The sequence below is a fragment of the Globicephala melas genome, chromosome 8, assembly GCF_963455315.2.
Source record: "Globicephala melas chromosome 8, mGloMel1.2, whole genome shotgun sequence".
NCBI classification, from domain to species: Eukaryota; Metazoa; Chordata; class Mammalia; order Artiodactyla; family Delphinidae; genus Globicephala; species Globicephala melas.
In genome coordinates, this window is record NC_083321.1 from 103,844,218 (window position 1) to 103,864,160 (window position 19,943).

At 38.9% G+C, this 19,943-nt stretch overlaps 1 long non-coding RNA gene across 7 annotated transcripts in view; it reads left to right on the forward strand.

Annotated features, from left to right (window-relative positions):
* LOC115844392 (uncharacterized) overlaps positions 1-19,943 on the forward strand; it is a 61,272-nt gene that overhangs the window by 16,375 nt on the left and 24,954 nt on the right. For 4 of the 7 annotated variants that reach the window (XR_009564994.2, XR_009564993.1, XR_009564995.1 and 1 more), the window contains exon 4: positions 19,433-19,507. This is a non-coding gene — a long non-coding RNA (uncharacterized lncRNA). Of the gene's footprint in view, positions 1-15,805; positions 15,972-19,432; positions 19,508-19,943 lie in introns of all 7 variants that reach the window. The other 3 variants (XR_011377644.1, XR_011377645.1, XR_011377646.1) reach the window with 1 other exon arrangement.

A 19,943-nucleotide genomic window follows, 5' to 3' on the forward strand; every position in this document is an offset into this window, starting at 1 on the left:
GTTTGTTATCCTGGACAGTGAAATCCTTTTTGTGCCTGGAAGATGCAAATATAAAGTCACTATGTAGTATACCTCCATCAACCAGGAGACTCACATGGGAAAACTAATCTCTATTGAAGATGAACTTATACTCAAAATTCCAAACCACATGGGAAATGATCCATTATGCAGAGATTTATCCAAATCTAATTCTATCAATGGAGTTAGAACTCTGAAACCTTGTTTTTATGAAACAGTCTTGAAAAGATTATAAAATAAGTAGTTTGAAACTAACTAAAGAGATGAAAGAAGATATAGAAATCATAATGAGAAAACAAGACTTTGAAAATAGACTGGGTAGATTTGAAGAAGAGCCAAATAGAGTTTCTCAAAATGGAAAACATTTTTATTGAAATGGAAACTGAATAAGTGGGTTAAACTGTAGACTAACACATTAATGAATGATTTGTGAAGTGAAACATAGCCAAAAGGTAACTATGCAAATCATTGCACAAACAGAAAGGATGGAGACTATGAAAGAAAAGTGGAGATATAGAGGATACAGTAGCTTCCAGGAAAAGAAAGTAGAAAGAATGGGGGAGAGAGCAGAACCAAGATGGTGGAGTAGAAGGACGTACTCTCACTCCCTCTTGCAAGAACACCAGAATCACAAGTAGCTGCTGGACAATCATCAACAGGAGGACACTGGAACTCACCAAAAAAGATACCCCACATCCAAAGACAAAGGAGAAGCCACAATGAGACAGTAGGAGGGGCGCAATCACAGTAAAATCAAATCCCATAACTGCTGGGTGGGTGACTCACAGACTGGAGAATACTTATACGACAGCAGTCCACTCACTGGAGTGAAGGTTCTGAGCCCCACGTCAGGCTTCCCAACCTGGGGGTCCGGCAACGGGAGGAGGAATTCCTAGAGAATCAGACTTTGAAGGCCAGTGGGATTTGATTGCAGGACTTCGACAGGACTGGGGGAAACAGAGACTCCACTCTTGGAGGGCACACACAAAGTAGTGTGCGCATCGGGACCCAGAGGAAGGAGCAGTGACCCCAGGGGAGGCTGAACCAGACCTACCTGCTAGTGTTGGAGGGTCTCCTGCAGAGGCGGCGGGGGGGGGGAGTGGGGTGGCTGAGGCTCACCCTGGTGACAAGGACACTGGCAGCAGAAGTTCCGGGAAGAACTCCTTGGCATGAGCCCTCCCAGAGTCTGTCATTAGCCCCACCAAAGAGCCCAGGTAGGGTTGCCTCCAGTGTTGGGTTGCCTCGGGCCAAACAACGAACAGGGAGGGAACCCAGCCCCACCCATCAGCAGTCAACCAGATTAAAGTTTTACTGAACTCTGCCCACCAGAGCAACAGTCAGCTCTACTCACCACCAGCCCCTTCCATCGAGAAACTTGCACAAGCCTCTTAGATAGCCACATCCACCAGAGGGCAGACAGCAGGAGCAAGAAGAACTACAATCCTGCAGCCTGTGGAACAAAAACCACATTCACAGAAAGATAAACAAAATGAAAAGGCAGAGGACTATGTACCAGATGAAGGAACAAGATAAAACCCCAGAAAAACAACTAAATGAAGTGGAGATAGGGAACCTTCCAGAAAAAGAATTCAGAATAATTATAGTGAAGATGATCCAGGACCTCGGAAAAAGAATGGAGGCAAAGATCAAGAAGATGCAGGAAATGTTTAACAAAGACCTAGAAGAATTAAAGAACAAACAAACAGAGATGAACAATACAATAACTGAAATGAAAACTACATTAGAAGGAACCAGTAGCAGAATAACTGAGGAAGAAGAACAGATAAGTGACCTGGAAGACAGAATGGTGGAATTCACTGCTGCAGAACAGAATAAAGAAAAAAGAATGAAAAGAAATGAAGACAGCCTAAGAGACCTCTGGGACAACATTAAAAGCAACAACATTCGCATTATAGGGGTCCCAGAAGGAGAAGAGGGAGAGAAAGGACTAAAGAAAATATTTGAAGAGATTATAGTCGAAAACTTCCCTAACATGGGAAAGGAAATAGCCACCCAAGTCCAGGAAGCGCAGCGAGTCCCATACAGGATAAACCCAAGGAGAAACATGCTGATACACATAGTAATCAAATTGGCAAAAATTAAAGACAAATAAAAATTATTGAAAGCAGCAAGGGAAAAACAACAAATAACATACAAGGGAACTCCCATAAGGTTAACAGCTGATTTCTCAGCAGAAACTCTATAAGCCAGAAGGGAGTGGCATGATATACTTAAAGTGATGAAAGGGAAGAACCTACAACCAAGATTACCCAGCAAGGATCTCATTCAGATTTGATGGAGAAATCAAAAGCTTTACAGACGAGCAAAAGGTAAGAGAATTCAGCACCACCAAACCAGCTCTACAACAAATGCTAAAGGAACTTCTCTAAGTGGGAAACACAAGAGAAGAAAAGAACCTACAAAAACAAACCCAAAACAATTAAGAAAATGGTCATAGGAACATACATATCGATAATCACCTTAAACGTGAATGGATTAAATGCTCCAACCAAAAGACACAGGCTTGCTGAATGGATAGAAAAACAAGACCCATATATATGCTGTCTACACAGACCCACTTCAGACCTAGGGACACATACAGACTGAAAGTGAGGGGATGGAAAAAGATATTCCATGCAAATGGAAATCAAAAGAAAGCTGGAGTAGCAATACTCATATCAGATAAAATAGACTTTAAAATAAAGAATGTTACAAGAGACAAGGAAGGACACTACATAATGATCAAGGGATCAATCCAAGAAGAAGATATAACAATTATAAATATATATGCACCCAACATAGGAGCACCTCAATACATAAGGCAACTGCTAAAGGCTCTAAAAGAGGAAACCAACAGTAACACAATAACAGTGGGGGACTTTAACACCTCACATACACCAATGGACAGATCATCCAAGATGAAAATAAATAAGGAAACAGAAGCTTTAAATGACACAATAGACCAGATAGATTTAATTGATATTTATAGGACATTCCATCCAAAAACAGCAGATTACACTTTCTTCTCAAGTGCACATGGAACATTCTCCAGGACAGATCACATCTTGGGTCACAAATCAAGCCTCAGTGAATTTAAGATAATTGAAATCATATCAAGCATCTTTTCTGACCACAACGCTATGAGATTAGAAATGAAGTACAGGGAGAAAAACATAAAAAACACAAACACATGGAGGCTAAACAATACGTTACTAAATAACCAAGAGATCACTGAAGAAATCAAAGAGGAAATCAAAAAATAACTAGAGACAAATGCCAATGAAAACACGATGGTCCAAAACCTGTAGGATGCAGCAAAAGCAGTTCTAAGAGGGAAGTTTATAGCTATACAAGCCTACCTCAAGAAACAAGAAAAATCTCAAATAAACAATCTAACCTTGCACCTAAAGGAACTAGAGAAAAAAGAACAAACAAAACCCAAAGTTAGCAGAAGGAAAGAAATCATAAAGATCAGAGCAGAAATAAATGAAATAGAAACAAAGAGAACAATAGCAAAGACCAACAAAACTAAAAGATGGTGCTTTGAGAAGGTAAACAAATTGATATACCATTAGCCAGACTCATCAAGAAAAAGAGGGAGAGTACTCAAGTCAATAAATTAGAAATGAAAAAGGAGAAGTTACAACAGACACCGCAGAAATACAAAGCATCCTAAGAGAATACTATGAGCAACTCTATGCCAATGAAATGGACAATCTGGAAGAAATGGACAAATTCTTAGAGAGGTATAACCTTCCGAGACTGAACCAGGAAGAAATAGAAAATATGAACAGACCAATCACAAGTAATGAAATTGAAACTGTGATTTAAAATCTTCCAACAAACAAAAGTCCAGGACCAGATGGCTTCACAGGTGAATTCTATCAAACATTTAGAGAAGAGCTAACACGTATCCTTCTCAAACTCTTCCAAAAAATTGCAGAGGAAGATACACTCCCAAACTCATTCTATGAGGCCACCATCACACTGATACCAAAACCAGACAAAGATACTACAAAAACAGAAAATTACAGACCAATATCACTGATGAATATAGATGCAAAAATCCTCGACAAAATACTAGCAAACAGAATCCAACAACACATTAAAAGGATCATACAACACGATTACATGGGATTTATCCCAGGGATGCAAGGATTCTTCAATATACACAAATCAATCAATGTGATTCACCATATTAACAAATTGAAGAGTAAAAACCATATGATCATCTCAATAGATACAGAAAAAGCTTTTATGATAAAAACTCTCCAGAAAGTGGGCATAGAGGGAACCTACCTCAACATAATAAAGGCAATATATGACAAACCCACAGCAACATCATTCTCAATGGTGAAAAACTGAAAGCATTTCCTCTAAGATCAGGAACAAGACAGGGATGTCCACTCTCACCACTATTATTCAACATAGTTTTGCAAGTCCTAGCCACGGCAGTCAGAGAAGAAAAAGAAATAAAATGAATCCAAATTGTAAAAGAAGAAGTAAAACTGTCACTGTTTGCAGATGACATGATACTATACATAGAGAATCCTAAAAATGCCACCAGAAAACTACTAGAGCTAATCAGTGAATTTGGTAAAGTTGCAGGATACAAAATTAATGCACAGAAATCTCTTGCATTCCTATACACTAATGATGAAAAATCTGAAAGAGAAATTAAGGAAACACTCCCATTTACCATTGCAACAAAAAGAATAAAATACCTAGGAATAATCCTACCTAGGGAGAAAAAAGACCTGTATGCAGAAAACTGTAAGACACTGATGAAAGAAATTAAAGATGATACCAACAGATGGAGAGATATACCATGTTCTTGGATTGGAAGAATCAATATTGTGAAAATGACTACACTACCCAAAGCAATCTACAGATTCAATGCAATCCCTATCAAATTACCAATGGCAGTTTTTACAGAACTAGAACAAAAACTCTTAAAATTTGTATGGAGACACAAAAGACCCAAATGGCCAAAGCAGACTTGCGGGAAAAAAACGGAGCTGGAGGAATCAGACTCCCTGACTTCAGACTATGCTACAAAGCTACAGTAATCAAGACAGTATGGTACTGGCACAAAAACAGAAACATAGATCAATGGAACAAGATAGAAAGTCCAGAGATAAACCCACGCACCTATGGTCAGCTAATCTATGACAAAGGAGGCAAGGACATACAATGGAGAAAAGACAGTCTCTTCAATAAGTGGTGCTGGGAAGACTGGACAGCTACATGTAAAAGAATGAAATTAGAACACTCCCTAACACCATACACAAAAATAAACTCAAAATGGATTAGAGACCTAAATGTAAGACTGGACACTATAAAACTCTTGGAGGAAAACATAGGAAGAACACTTTTTGACGTAAATCACAGTAGAGTCTTTTTTGATCCACCTCCTAGAGTAATGGAAATAAAAACAAAAATAAACAAATGGAACCTAATGAAACTTTAAAGCTTTTGCACAGCAAAGGAAACCATAAACAAGATGAAAAGACAACCCTCAGAATGGGAGAAAATATTTGCAAACGAATCAACAGACAAAGGATTAATCTCCAAAATATATAAACAGCTCATGCAGCTCAATATTAAAAAAACAAACAACCCAATCCAAAAATGGGCCAAAGACCTAAATAAACATTTCTCCTAAGAAGACATACAGATGGCAAAGAAGCACATGAAAAGCTGCTCAACATCACTAATTATTAGGGAAATGCAAATCAAAACTACAATGAGGTACCACCTCACACCAGTTAGAATGGAGTCATCAGAAAATGTACAAACAACAAATCCTGGAGAGGGTGTGGAGAAAAGGGAACCCTCTTGCACTGTTGGTGGGAATGTAAATTGATACAGCCACTATGGAGAACAGTATGGAGGTTCCTTAAAAAACTAAAAAAATTACCATATGACCCAGCAATCCCACTACTGGGCATATACCCAGAGAAAACCATAATTCAAAAAGACACATGCACCCCAATGTTCCTTGAAGCACTATTTACAATGTCCAGATCATGGAAGCAACCTAAATGCCCATCAACAGACGAATGGTAAAGAAGATGTGATACATATATACAATGGAATATTACTCAGCTATAAAAAGGAAGGAATTTGGGTCATTTGTTGAGATGTGGATAGTCTAGAGACTGTCATACAGAGTGAAGTAACTCAGAAAGAGAAAAACAAATATCGTATGTTAACGCATATATGTGGAACCTAGAAAAATGGTACAGATGAACCAGTTTGCAGGGCAGATATTGAGACACAGATGTAGAGAACAAATGTATGGACACCAAAGGGGGAAAGCGGCGGGGGTGGGGTGGGGTGGGGTGTTTGTGTGATGAATTGGGCGATTGAGATTGACATGTATACACTGATGTGTATAAAATTGATGACTAATAAGAACCTGCTGTATAAAAAAATAAATTAAATTAAATTAAAAAAAAGAATGGGGAAAGGCAATATCAAAAAGATATGGGCTGAGAATTTTCCAAGTATTAGAAGACTTGATTGTTCAAATTGAAGAAAGCTGACTCATGAGCAAAATAAATCAATAGCAACCCTTATGTAAACACAGGACACTAGAGACAAAGACAAGGGTCACCTACGGAGAAAAAAAGTATTAACCTGGTATCTCGTCATTGAGACTAGAAGCTAGAAAACACTGGAATAATATCTTTAAAGTTCTGAGAGAAATAACCGGTACACCAGAATTCTATACCCAGCTAAACTAACATAGAATAGTGAGAATAGGATAAAAACATGTTCAGCCAGTCAGAAGACTGAGAATGTATCTCTCAGTGACTCTTTCTGAAAGCATCATTAAATGTAGTAACTCAATAAGAAGGAAATTGGAATCGGAAGAAATACATGGAATGCAAGAATCAGTGGTGCTCAAGTAAGCAAAGCAGGTTTACTGGGGAAAAAGAGAGTGAAAAAGCTGGAGGTTTAGCAAGTGTGGTCATGGATCTGTATATTTAGGCTCAATATTTCATAGGTGGAGGAGTCCTGTGTGCTGATAAGTTTCACGTAGCCTCAAGGGTGGTTGACTAGAGTGAGCAGCGTGAAGATCATTTGATCCCAGAAAGTCAAGAAGTTTTGAAACTAAGATATGGGAGGGACCATATATTATACTGATTATTTTCCTCCACTGCATCCCCAATAGATTCTCCAGTCTTCTCTCAGCGCTGCTTTGGATATGTAAGACTGGCCCCTATGAACTGTGTCCTGCAGGTGTCCTTGCTAGCTGGCTTCATGTGGAGTTTGACAAATTGGAGTCACTGGCCAAAAATCAGTGTGAGTGAAAGAGAGAACAGAGTTCCTTCCCAGTCTCTCCCTGCTTCAGCATTGCTTCTCTAGTAGCATATGTGTCTCTCCATGACTAGAGTTCCCACTAATGGCCCCTTTTCCATGGATCCAGCTCTCACTGGGCTCAGATAAGTCTCTTCTTCTTGAATTTTGACCCTATGAATAACAGATTTTTACCCCACTGATTTCTAGGTAATATCAGGAGATAATTCTCCACGGGTCTCTCATGTTTTTGTACATCTTGTGAGTAAGGTACTAAATGCCCTTTGTTGCTGATGATCTTTTCAAGGATGTTTGTATACCGAATAGCCTTGGAAAGTGAAGGTAGTGTCTCTCTCTGGAGCAAAAGGCAGTCATACTCACTGTCCAGTGTAATGAAGATAACGTCTCCCTCTGAAGCAAAGGGCAGACATGCCTACTGCCCATTATAAAAGATTGCATTTCCTAAACTCAGGGTTTCCTGGCCTGTAATTCAACCCATCACATGTACAGTTGTTATCTGGCCCCCTTCGTGTCACTCTGGGGGAGTTGAGGCTTAGATAACCAAAACAAAAATGCTGATGCTCTGGCTACTGTTATTGCTATGTGTAGTCAACTATCCTTCATCTTTGATCCAGGAGTGTCATGTCTTCAATCACTGCCCATGAAGCTGTAACAGGCTATCTCATTAGCTTTCAAATAGGGTAAAATCTCAGATCCCTAACAGTTCTTGACAGGTACCTTGGCATCTCTTGTTTGTTCCCTTAAACCCAACAGTACTTCTAAAGGTAGTTCTTTCACAAAACCCGTCTCATTGAATTCTATTTCCTGCTGGACTCCTGCCTGATAGATCTAGATAGTTTGAAATCTCTATGGTCAGTTAATTTACGACAAAGGAGGCAAGAATATACAATGGAGAAAAGACAGGCTCTTCAATAAGTGGTACTGGGAAAAGTGGACAAATACATGTAAAAGAATGAAATTAGAACATTTTCTTACCCCATACACAGAAACAAACTCAAAATGGATTAAAGACCTAAATGTAAGACTGGATACCATAAAACTCCTAGAGGGAAACATCGGCAGAACACTCTTTGACATGAATCACAGCAATATCTTTTTGGATCCATCTCCTAGAGTAGTGGAAATAAAAACAAAAATAAATCAATGGGACCTAATTAAACTTAAAAGCTTTTGCACAGCAAAGGAAACCATAAACAAAACAAAAAGACAACCTACGGGGGTAGTGGGGGGGAGGAAGAGGAGCTTGTTTTTTAGTGAAATATTTACCTAGCGATAATAAAGTGAAAATCTTTTGCAAAAAAAAAAAAAAGGCAACCTACAGAATGGGAAAAAATATTTGCAGATGATGCAACCAAGAAGAGATTAATCTCCAAAATATACAAATAGTTCATACAGCTCAATATCAAAAAACCAAACAACCCAGTCAAAAAATAGACAGAAGATCTAAATAGACATCTCCACATAAGACATACAGATAGCCAAAGGCACATGAAAATATGCTGAACCTTGCTAGTTATTAGAGAAAGGCAAATCAAAACTACAATGAGTTATCACCTCACACTGGTCAGAATGGCCATCATCAAAAAGTCTACAAATAAATGCTGGAGAGGGTGTGGAGAGAAAGGAACCCTCCTACACTGTTTGTGAGAATGTAAACTGGTACAGCCACTATGGAGAACAGTGTGGAGGTGCCTTAAAAAACTAAAAAATTGAGCAATCCCACTCCTGGGCATATATCCAGAGAAAACCATAACTGAAAAGACATGCACCCCAATGTTCACTGCAGCACTATTTACAATAGCCAAGACATGAAAGCAGCCTAAATGTCCATTGACAGATGAATAGATAAAGAAGATGCAGTATATATATATATACACTGGAATATTACTCAGCCATAAAAAGAATGAAATAATGTCATTTGCAGTAACATGGATGGACCTAGTGATTATCATACTAAGTGAAGTAAGTCAGACATAGAAAGACAAATATCATATGATATTGCTTATATGTGGAATCTAAAATAAAAATGATACAAATAAACTTATATACAAAACAAATAGACCCACAGGCATAGAAAATAAACTTATGGTTACTGAAGGGGAAGGGGGGTATAAATTAGGAGTTTGCAATTACCATATACACAGTAATACATATATATAATAGATAAACAAGGACCTACTGTATAGCATAGGGAACTATACTCAATATTTTGTAATAATCTATAAGGGAAAAGAATCTGAAAAAGAATATATACGTGTATATGTATAACTAAATCACTTCGCTATACACCTGAAACTAACACAACATTGTATTGGGTTGGCCAAAAAGTTCGTTTACGAACTTTTTGGCCAACCCAAATAAATCAACTATATTTCAATTAAAAAAAGAAATCTCAAGGGATGTGCAACAATTAATTTTCTGGGTCAACTTGGCTAGGCTATGGTGCCCAGTTATTTGGTCAAATACCAGCCTAGATGTTGCTACGAAGATATATTTTTAGGTGTGATTAACATTCTCTCTCTCTCCCTCTCTCTCTCTCTCTCTCTCTCTCTCTCTCTCTATATATATATATATATGTATGTATGTATACCAACTTTGTTTAAAGCAAATTACCCCTCATAATGTGGGTGTGACCCATCAAATAAATTGAAGTCCTTAAGGCCAAAGACTGAGGCTTCTTACAGAAGAAGCAACTCTTCCTCCAAACTGCAGCATAGAAACCTGCGTGAATTTCCTGCCTGCTGGCCTGCCCTGCAGGTTTTGGACTTGCCAGCCCTCACAACTGTGTGAGCTAAGTCCTTAAGATCAATCTCTCTCTCTCTGTACGTATATATCCTATTTGTTTTGTTTCTCTGGAGAACCCCCGAGTAATACAGGGCGCTACAGAATTTAGAGGAGCTTATGAACACAATGTCAAAGTCCCCAAATAATGAGTGGGAGTTTCCGAAGCAGAGTGTGAGACAGCAATAGTATGAAAAAGCAGTATGTACCCCAAAGAGTAGTATTTCTTCAGTCTAAGTGGAGAGGAAGGAGGATGCCTCAATGGTGCCTCTAGGCGACAAAGACAGCAGAATGTGCATGATGTGGCCCCAGCTTACACATGGAAGCTTACACCTGTCTGTATCATTCATGTGCCTACCCCATAAAAATGACCTGAAGCTCTTAGAACCCAGCGTTTTACTTTCTAATGCCTCCTTGACTTTGGTCTTGTAGTTCCTTCCACCAGGAATCTCCTCCCCCTCTATTTCCCATCTCTCCAGGGTCCTTTAATCTTTCATAGTTCTTACCACCTCTCCTATCTGCCAAACACCTTCTCCTCCTTCAAGTCTCAATAAAGCTTTCCTAAAAAGCAGAGTTAGGTGTACCGTGTTCCCCAATTTTCTAGAAATTACCTTATTCTGTAATTCTGTGATTGTATGTCTGCTCCCTCATTGGTCTATGAACAAGAACTTTCAGCTCAGTATTAAATATATGTATTTAGGACAGGACCTATCATATAGAATGTGCTCTATACCTGTCTGTTGCATAAATGGATGAGTGAATAAATAAATTTGTCCGTGATGTTGTAAATGGTGGAATGGAATTCACACTCAGGATTTTCTTACTCTAAAGCCTGGTCTTCCTCTCCCATATATGATGTGATCCAGTTTTTTTAGGAATTCTGCAGATAGAATCTACCTGCTAGGAAGAACAATTTCTGTCAGCACTAGAAGGAAAGAAGAACAGTTATGGGAAAAAACGGCTGAATGCCTGTTAAAAAAAAGAATAGAGCATAGTAACACTTGTTTTATTTTTGTTTTGTTTTGTTTTTGTTTGATAGCTACCCTTTTCTGGTTGTTGACAAGATTCCCAAAGGATTGATCTCAAATATGGATTTAAGATTTGATTTGCCATGCACAAGATATATGTTAGAAGTCCTCTTTGCTTCAAAATAGAAACCAGTTTGGAAAGCTCCCAGGTTTACTGATAATCAGTTTATTCTCATAAGCCTTATTACATACAAGGTTGAGTGGGTGACTGCCCATATAGTTTGATTTTGATGTCACACAGGGGAACTGCTCCTTTCCTTGAATTACCCTGTGGTGGATGGAAGGAGTATAGTTCCTTCTATAATGTGATTGTATGTTTAGACATCGGTTCCTTTAAGGCAAATTCTCCTTTCTATTCAGTGGGCTCTCCAATTTACATCTGTACATCAAGCATTTTTCCTGAACTCCACACTTAAATAACCATCTGTTTCTACCCCACAGGTGCAACATTTCTGAACAGAAATGATCCCTCTTGCCCTGGACCTGTTTCTTCTGAGTTTCTCGTTTCAGTGAACCATACTACCTCTCACCAAATTTCCCAAGCTAGAAACCCAAGAGTCTTCCCATCACTCACATCCAACCAATAACTAGTCTTCTGAGTTGTTATCATGAACATTTCTCAACTCTGGCTACCAGTCTCCATGGGCGTTGCCAGTGCCTTATTCAGGCCCTTTATCAGTTCTCACTTGTATGCCTGGAGTTGAGCCCCTCATCTGTCCATTGTCTTGGTGTAGCCAGGAAGGTCTCTTTTAGAGACATACCTGATCACATGATTCCTCTTTCTGAAACCTTATACAATGGCTACTCATTGCCCTTAGGATAAAGTACAAACTCCCATATTATATAAGGTATGCACTTTCTGAACCCTGTCCAACTCTTCAATATTCACCCTCCTCTCTCCACCCCACCCCCGCCAATTTCATATCATATATTATCCCATTTCCCCAATATGCTCATTTTCTCTTTACTGTTTGTGTCTTTTTACATATTGCTCCTCTTGCCTGAGAAACTTATCCCCTTTCTCCTAGCCAGGAGTTAGCCACTCCTATATGTTGAGACTCAGCTCAGTCACTAACATCTTCGGAAAGTGTTTCCAGATATTTCCTACCTGAGCTAAATGCTCATACCTATGTGCTTCCTAAATTCCCTACGCTTACCAATATCATGGTACTTATCACCCAGTTTTGTCTGTTAGATTTACTTTCATGCCTTTCCAAGCAGATTATAAAGCCCTTTATGACGGAGACTATTCTGTGTATCTTTGAAAGCTGAGAACCTATCGGAGAGTTGACATCTGGTTAGCAATCAATACATTTGGTTGAATAAGGGGAAAAGATCAAATGACAATGGGTGGTTCGAGAGGGCTATTAAAACACATTTTATCTTCAATATAGTTTAAAAAATTTATTGTAAAATATATATAACATGAAATTTACCATTTTAACCATTTTAAAGTATAAAATTCAGTGACACTAAGTACATTTAAATTGTTGTGCAACCATTACCACTAACCCTTTCCAGAACTCCTTCATTATCCCAAACAGAAACTGTACACATTAAACAATGCCCATTCTACCTTCCCCACAGCACTTGGTCACCTCTAATCTACTTTCTGTTTCTGTGAATTTGCCTATTCTTGGTAACTCATGTAAGTGGAATTATATGGTATCTGTCCTTTTGTACCTGTATTATTTCACTTATTTTTATTTTTGGCTGCAGTGGGTCTTCATTGGGTCTTAATTGGGTCTTCGTTGTGGTGCTCAGGCTTCTCATTGCAGTGGCTTCTCTTGTTGCGGAGCACGGGCTCTAGGCACATGGGCTTCAGTAGTTGTGGCACACAGGCTCAGTAGTTGTGGCTCATGGGCCTTAGAGCACAGGCTCAGTAGTTGTGGCACATGGACTTAGTTGCACTGCAGCATGTGGGATCTTCCCGGATCAGGGCTCAAACCCGCGTCCCTTGAACTGGCAGGTGGATTCTTAACCACTGTGGCACCAGGGAAGGCCTCTTTGTTGAGAGATTTTGATTACTGATTCAATCTTCTTACTAATTATAGATCTATTCAGATTTTCTCTTTCTTCATGAGTCAGTTTTGGTAGGTTGTATGTTTCTAGGAATTTGTCCACTTTATCTAGATTATCCAGTGTGTTGGCATACAATTATTCATAGTATTCTCTTATAATCCTTTTTATCTCTGTAAAGTAAATAGTAATGTCCTTTCCCCCCAACCTTATTTAGTAATTTGAGTTTTCTCTTTTTTTTCTTATCCAATCTAGCTAAAGAGTTGTCAACTTTACCGATTTTTTTCAAAACATCAACTTTTAGTTTTGTTGATTTTCTCTATTTTTTTTTATTCTCTATTTTTCTCCACTCTAATCTTTATTATTTCCTTCTGTCTGTTAGTGTTGAGCTTCCCTGTTTGTCTTTTCTAGTTCTCTTAAGGTGTAAGTTAGGTTATTGATTTGAGATCTTTCTCCTTTTTTTAATGTAAATTTTTACGGCTGCAAATTTCCCTTTTTTTTTTTTTTTTTGCGGTACGTGGGCCTCTCACTGTTGTGGCCTCTCCCATTGAGGAGCATAGGCTCTGGACACACAGGCTCAGCAGCCATGGCTCATGGGCCCAGCTGCTCCGCGGCATGTGGGATCCTCCCGGACCGGGGCACGAACCCATGTCCCCTGCATTGGCAGGCAGACTCTCAACCACTGCGCCACCAGGGAAGCCCAAAATTTCCTTTTAATACTACTTTTTCTGCATCCCACAAATTTTGATATGTTGTGTTTTCATTTTCATTTTTATCAAGGTATTTTCTAATTTCTAATTTCTCTTCTTTAACCCTTTGGATATTTAAGAGTATGTTGTTTAATTTCCACATATTTTTGAATTTTCTAATTTCCCTTCTATTTTGATAGGAAGATACTCTGCATGACTTAAATCTTTTTAAATTTATTAAGAATTGTTTTGTCATCTAACATATGGTCTATCTTGGAGAATGTTCCATGTGCACTTGAGAAAAGTGTGTATTCTGTTGTTCCTAGAGTTTTCTGCATATATATGTATATATATACATATATATTTAGTTTATGGTGTTGTTTAAGCCCTCTATTCCTTATTAATCTTATGTCTGGTTGTTCTGTTCATTACTGAAGGTAGGGTTTGTAGTGTCCAACTATTTTTGAAGGACTATTTCTCCTTTCAATTCTGTCAAGGTTTTCTGCATATAGTCTTTGGCTCTGCTGTTTGGTGCATCTATGCTTATAATTATTATATCTTCCTGATGAATTGATCCTTTTATAGATATATAATATCTTAGATAGTCCTTATTTGTCTCTTGTAACAGTCTTTGACTTAATGTCTATTTTGTCTAACTAGTATAGCCGCCCTGGCACTCTTTGGATTATTGTTTGCATGGGATATCTTCTTCCACCCTTTCACTTTCAGCCCTTTTGTGTTTTTGGATATAAAGTGAATTTGTTTTAGACATTATATAGTTGGATTGTGTTTTTAAATCAGTTCTGCCAGTCTTTGCCTTTTGATTGAAGAGTTTAATCCATTTACATCTAAAGCAGTTACTGATAATGAAGGACTTATTTCCATCATTTTGCTATTTGGTTTTTGTATGTCTGTTAGCTTTTTCGTTCCTCATTTACTCCATTATTGCTTTCTTCTGTGTTTTGTTGATTTTTTTTGTAGTCACACATTTTGATTCCCTTCTCATTTCCTTTTGTATATATTCTCTAGCTATATTTTTGTGGCTATAATCATGATCACATTTAACATCCTAAATTTATAACAACCTAATTTGAACTGACACCAGCTTAATTTCAACTGCGTACAAAAACTCTACTCCTATATAGCTCTGTCTTCCCCTGCCACTTTATGTTATTGATGTCACAAATTACATCTTTATGTATTATGTGCCTATAATAGTTTCCTAATGCTACTCTAAAAAATTATCACAAATTGGATCACTTAAATAAGAGAAATTTATTGTCTCACAGGTATGGAGGCTAGAAGTCTTAGATCAACATGTCAGCAAGTTGCTATCTTTTGAGGCTGTGAGAGAGAATCTGTTCCATGCCTCTTACTTAGCTTCAGGTGGTCTCTTGAAAATCTTTGTTGTTCCTTGGCTCGTAGAAACATCACCCTGATCTCTGCCTTCATCTTCATATAGCATTCTCCCCGTATGCCTGTCTCAAATTTCCCCTTTTTATAAGGACAGCAGTCATATTGGATTAGGGGTCCACCCATTCCAGTATGACCTCATCTTAACTAATTATATCTGCAATGACCTTATGTCCAAATAAGATCACATTCTGAGGTACTGAGGGTTAGGACTTCAACTATTAATTGGTGGTGGTGGTGGTGGGGGGGACATAATACCACCCATAACAGTGCCCAATAACATAGCTCTGTAATTATTCTTTATGCATTTTTTCTTTTAAACACTTTATCAGAGACCTTTGTTTCTTCATACAACTTCAAGTTACTGAATAACATCCTTTCATTTTAACCTGAAGGACTCCCTTTAGCATTTCTGGTAGGGCAACCTAGTGGTAATCAGTTTCCTCGGCTTTTGTTTATCTAGGAATGTCTTAATTTTTCGTTTATATTTTTAATTTTAATTTTAATTTATTTATTTATTTGTTTTTGCAGTACACGGGCCTCTCACTGCTGTGGCCTCTCCCGTTGCGGAGCACAGGCAGCCGCTCCACAGCATGTGGGATCCTCCCAGACTGGGGCACGAACCCACGTCCCCTGCATCAGCAGGCGGATTCTCAACCACTGCGCCACCAGGGAAGCCCTTCATTTATCTTTGAAGGCAAGTTTTGCCAGCTATAGAATTCTTGGTTGACAGGTTTATCTTTCAGTACTTTAAAGATTTTATCTCATGTCTTTCTGGCCTCCAGGGTTTGTTGTGAAAAATTGGCTGATATTGTTATTGAGAATCCCTAGTACGTGATGATGATTTACTTTTCTCTTGCTGCTTTTAAGACTCTCTCTTTATCTTTGGACAGTTTGTTTATATGTCTTGGTTGGGTCTTTTTGAGTTTATCCTATTTGGAGTCCATCAGGCTTCTTACAGTTGTCGGTTTATTTATTTCATCAAAGTTGAGATATTTTGCCATTATTTCTTCAAATAATCTCCACCCCCCTCTTGTCTCTTCTGGGACTCTCATAATGGGTATGTTGGTATACTTCATGATCCCTTAGTTCACTTTTCTTCATTGTTTTTGTTTCTGCACCTCAGACTCTATGATTTTGATTGTCTTATTTTCAAGCTTGCTGATTCTTTCTTCTCTTTGCTCACATCTGCTGTTGAATCCCTCCAGTGAAATTTTCATTTCAATTATTGTAATTTTCAGCTCCACAATTTCTGTTTGGTTCCTTTTTATAATTTCTGTTGATATTCTCATTTTATCTATAAATGATTTTTCCTGGTTTCCATTAGTTCCTTATCCATGTTTTCCTTTAGGTCTTTGAGCATATTTAAGTTTTATCTAGTAAGTCTGATGTCTGGGCTTCCTCAGGAATGGTTTCTGTGAATTGATTTTGTTCCTTTGAATGTTTGCCCATTTCTGTCTATGCCTTGCAATCTTCTTTTGCTTAAAATTGGATATTTAACTACTATAATATGGTAACTCTGGGGACCTCCCTGGTGGTCCAGTGGTTAAGACTCCATGCTTCCACTGCAGGGGTGCAGGTTCAGTCCCTGGATGGGGAACTAATATCCCATATGTCAGGGGCATGGCCAAATATATATATATGATGACTCTGGAAATCACATTCTTCCCCTTTCCCAGGGTTTGCTGGTTTTGTTGTTGTTATTGTTGTTGAAGGCTGTAATAGTCTGTTTGTTTTGAGTGATTTCCTAACTATTTTTGCAGAGGCTATTGCTGGTCACATGTGATCACTGAAGTCTCTGTTCCTTTAGCTCACATTCAGCTCAAAATCAGATGTTTTGATAGAAATTTTCTTGAGTGCCAGGAACTCTTCCAGTGTTTGCAGATTGGCTCTGTACTAGGGCATTCCTTCAGTACTTAGCTAGGCTAGTTCTGAGGCTAGCAATCAGTCAGGTAAAATCTTAAGGTCTTCTCAGCAATTTTCTGAGCACGCATCTTGCCTGGGTGTGCATATGGCTTCCTAAATCCCCCCATATTTTTGACTGCTTTCAAATGTCCTAGATTCCCAGTCTTACCCCAGATTGTCCTCTGCACCTTAGAAGGTCTATTGTATGTTTCCACCTATAATTTCTTGCTCCAGGAGTCTGTGGGGCTATTGTCATTTGCAAGTTTTATGAGTAGTGTCCACCACTTTTACCACCTGATTTCTGAGTTAGACATAACAGAGACAGGCTCTTGTGTCAGTCCTTCAGGTATCCACCGGACAGTTTAAATGTACACAATAATTTGCAAATAATTTCTGCTCTGCTTCTTCTAGTTTGAGGAATGATACTGGAAACCAGGTTGCCACCACTTCAAGACCAAAACCACTGCCATGCTGGGGAAGGGTGGAGTAAATGTAACTAAAAATGCCACAGAACTTTCCTGCTGTTTTGAAGATGGCTTTTTCTTTTCTTTTCTTTTTTTACGTTTATTTTATCTTTGGCTGCATTGGGTGTTCGTTGCTGCGTGCGCGCTTTCTCTAGTTGCGGCGAGCAGGGGCTACTTTTTCTTGCGGTGCACGGGCTTCTCACTGTGGTGGCTTTTCTTATTGCAGAGCACGGGCTCTAGGCCCGCGGGCTTCAGTAGTTGTAGCTCCCAGGCTCTAGAGCGCAGGCTCAGTAGTTGTGGCGCATGGGCTTAGTTGCTCCGCGGCATGTGGGATCTTCCCAGACCAGGGCTTGAACCTGTGTCCCCTGCACTGGCAGGCGGATTCTTAACCACTGCGCCACCAGGGAAGCCCCAAGATGGCTTTTTCTTGATTGGGTATTTGTTTGGTGGCTCAAAACTTTGAGTGTTTTCCAGAGCTCCAGTAAGATTGGTTCAGACAGTTTCTGCCTTTTTAAAAAACATTTCTGTTGGGGAATGAAAACTTGGAGCTTCCTAGGCTGCCATTTTGCTGAAGTCTTTTCTTTAACCTAGTTTTGCCTTCACTTGGACTTTCACCAAAGAGCATCAGAGCACTTGGCATGTAACCTAAGTGAAGGTGTGTGTAGTTACTAAAAAATGGTGGAGCAAAGACGCTCTGAGCCACTGTAAGGAGGCTTGGAACAGGAACTTGCTTGGAGAGTTGAAATTTTATAGATGAGGAATCCACTAGGTTATTGGATGACAGTTGAGAACAGATAAGCTTATGGAATGAACTTCTGTCCAGGTAGTAAATTGCTCAGGGAGTTGGTGCTTGCTGACAGTGTGGGACAGCTGTAGTTACATGCTACAAATGGTTGGGTCTGATTTCTGGATGCATATTAATTCCAGCTCATGAAGGGTCTTGAGCGATGCCAAAAATGACCAAGTAGAAGAAAATGTGAAGATAATGATATGGCTGGTTCTAGTGCTGAATTAGATCCTCCCCTCAGAGCTCAGAGAATCTAATTCAATTCATTCCTAATGGTAGCTGTCATATCAGCTTGTCCTAACCCTGACTGTGGTTCACAGCTCTATCTCAGAAGTGACTTGGGAGGAAAGCCTTTAGTAATTGTCTTCACCTCTCCATTTCTTCACTCTTTCTCCTATCATTAGTATCCCCTGCCTCTCCTCTCCTTTTTCTTCTCTGCCTACTTGTCCTCCTTTGCCTCCTACTACCTCAGTGAAAATATGATCCAATCTGCTAAATGAATTCACATTAAAGTGCACATAGCCAAAAGACTCGAGTGTAAACCTGTCCAGGGGCTGTTTGCATTTTAACAGAAGTCTGTATAACATTTCTAATTGTGAAGCTCTAAGTATTAGCTGTTCCATAGGAAGGAGAATTCTTAGAGGACCTGGTTCTAACTCAGAATGTTTTTGAGGTATACTCTACTCCAGATAGTATAAAGAAATTCCCAATTATAAAGGGACTTTAGAAAATCAAATTTCTCCTCGCAATATGAAAAGACACTCTGAGGCTGATTTGAATGTGACATCATTGGATAATGAGCTTTTATACCTTTCCAGCCAAAGATACCAAGGATAAAGCCAAAACTTTGATCATATTGAGAAGTCAGGTCAGGGAGATTTTCACCTTGCTACAGGAAAAGAAAGTCTGATGAGGAGGAATAGAACAGATCTAATTTAGAATCTTAACTGTTTTAGAAGATAGTAAGCAGCCTTCATACATTAATATGGCCTTTCTTCCCAGTCATCACCAGAAAATCTTTGGGATACAGTACACAAAGAGAGGAGCTGCCAGTGCTGGAAGGACGGGTCCCAGAAGGTAAGAGCAAAGAGCGGGAAGCACGTTAACACTGATTGAATTTAACCTCTACCAGCCTCTGTTTCTTCCTCTGTAATGTGGGAACAGTAATATCTATTGAAGAGGGTTAGAACTCTTTTGACTGCAAATTATAAGAAGCCATATTGAACACATGAACGTAAGTTAAAAATAAAAAAAGGAATTTGTAGGCTTTTATTCCTGGTTGTCCAAGGGCATTGGCTTTGGAGCAAGGCTGGATCCAAAGGCCCAAATGATGCCTTTAAAACTTTTTGGCTCTCCATTTCTTAGCTCTGCTTGTTTTTGTTTGGTTTTTTCTCAGATAGTTTTAATTTATGTGTCAGTTAAGAAGATCTAAAGAAGGTATCTCCCAGCTTAACAATTCCAACAGAAAATCTTTTTCAAATATCATTCCCAAGGAAGATTATATTGCCTTGCT